General features: G+C 48.0%; 1 pseudogene; it reads right to left on the minus strand.

The window, feature by feature from the left end:
• Positions 1–214: 214 nt before the first annotated feature.
• On the minus strand, positions 215–1027 carry LOC115517006 (annotated as a pseudogene).
• Between the last annotated feature and the right edge of the window lie 968 nt (positions 1028–1995).

A 1995-nucleotide genomic window follows, 5' to 3' on the forward strand; every position in this document is an offset into this window, starting at 1 on the left:
TGATTTAAAAAAATTTTTTTTTAGAAAGAGGGAGTGTGCATGAGTAACATGCTTTTATTGACTCTTTGCATTGTGCTCACATTCCCTTAAATGTTGTTCCCAGAGATGCTCAGACTCAAGCCCAACTGGAATCTCTAGGGAGAGGCAGATACTGGTGAAAAAGACACAGGAGTTGGGATGGGAGATGTGGCAAAAGGAGAAAGCAGTCATCCAGTTAGAGATCAGCCCTCAGTTTCAAGGCCAGCTTCGGGCATGCTGGCCTCAGGTTGGAGCTGGGGTCAGAACGAGAGGCAGCTGCAGGGCAGCTATCATTTAGGTCAGGCAGAAGCTGGTCCAGCATCCTTTGTGTACGGAGGTGTTCCTCTGTGGTGCATATTGGCGTATCTTGTAAATCATCACTGTCTTCGCTAGTTTGGCACACTCAGCACAGGTCTTTGCCTGCTTAAGTTTATCAGTAAGATTCTTTATCTCTTCTTCATATTTGTCTCCATTCTGAGAGTACTTTTCTGCAGCAGCTCTCAGACACCAGGTTCTGCTCCATCAGGTCTGATGTCCTCCTTCATCTTCCAGCAGCTCTGAACTCTGCTAGTTCATTTCACTCCTCTGTGCATTCCAGGTCCTCCCTCAGTGATTACCAGCTTCCGGGCCACTCCTTCATACATCCGATCTGCCTCTTCCGCAATGTGCTCTGCTTGTCCGAATTGGGTTTTCTGGAGTTCCATCTTTGCTTCATCTTTTAAGGCTCCATTTTCAATAGCCTTCATACCTGTCTTGTTCTCAGTAGTAGGTTTCTGGGCTTCCTCCAGCTTTTGCAGGGCAGTGGCCAGGTGCTCCTGGGCAGGGTCCATCTCTTCCTCAACCAGCTGGATCCTGCGGTTTTAGGAGACCACCTCGGCCTCAGCTTGCTCCCAGACTCACCTTTCCCCTTCACTTCCCGCTCCAGGGGCTCGGCCCTTTCCTCTGCACCACTGGCCTGCTGCTGCAGAACCAGCATCTTCACTGCCTCGATAGTAGTGGTCCTAGCCATGGTGCCCACCCAGCTGCTGCCAGCACTCGGCTTCCTGCCTCCTGTACTCGGTGCTGCAGCCACATCTCTATCTCTCTTTCTTAGATTTTATTTTTGGGGCACCTGGGTGGCTCAGTCGGTTGAACGTCTGACTTTGGCTCAGGTCATGATCTCACGGTTTGTGGGTTCGAGCCCCGTGTCGGGGTCTGTGCTGACAGCTCAGGGCCTGGAGCCTGCTTTGGATTCTATGTCTCCCTCTCTCTGCTCCTCCCCCGCTCATACTCTGTATCTCTCTCTCTCTCTCTCTCTCTCTCTCTCTCTCTCTCTCTCTCCATCCCCCCCAAAAAAAAACATTAAAAAAATATTTTATTTTTAAGTAGTTTCTACACCCAACACGTGACTCAAACCCACAACCCCCAGATTAAGAGCTGCATGCTCTGCTGACTGAGCCATCCAGGTGCCCCTACAGCTACTTCTCTTTAATGTTTTTTGGTTATATGAGACAGAAAGCTTCAAACCAGCTTAACAAAAAAATGGGAATTTACTGGCTCATTGATGGCTCCAGAGAACTGCCTTTAGGTAGTGTTGAGTTCAGGGGCTTAATAGCATCATCCAGACTCGGAATCTGTCCATCTCTCAGCTTGCATTTCCTCTGGATTGACATAATTCAGGCATAGCTTTCTTCTTGGTGACAAAATGGCCATGCAGAGATCCAGCTTTCTTAGTCACTCAGTGAAGGAAGGTTCCCTTTTCCAGTCACTGTGGTACTCGAATGAGTCTCACTGGTGGACATGGCTGTGTGTCCCTTCCTGAAACAGTCATTCTGCCCAGGAACATAGAATGTGGGAATGGCCATATTTACCTTGATCACCCACTTTTGGAGGGATAGGGACAGACCTACATAAGTCAAGAGGGAGCATATTATTAGCCCAAAGGAAAATTAAAGTTCTGCTACAAAAAAATTTAGATGTCTATTATAGTTTTAATTT

The sequence above is a fragment of the Lynx canadensis genome, chromosome B3 (genome assembly GCF_007474595.2).
Source record: "Lynx canadensis isolate LIC74 chromosome B3, mLynCan4.pri.v2, whole genome shotgun sequence".
NCBI lineage: Eukaryota > Metazoa > Chordata > Mammalia > Carnivora > Felidae > Lynx > Lynx canadensis.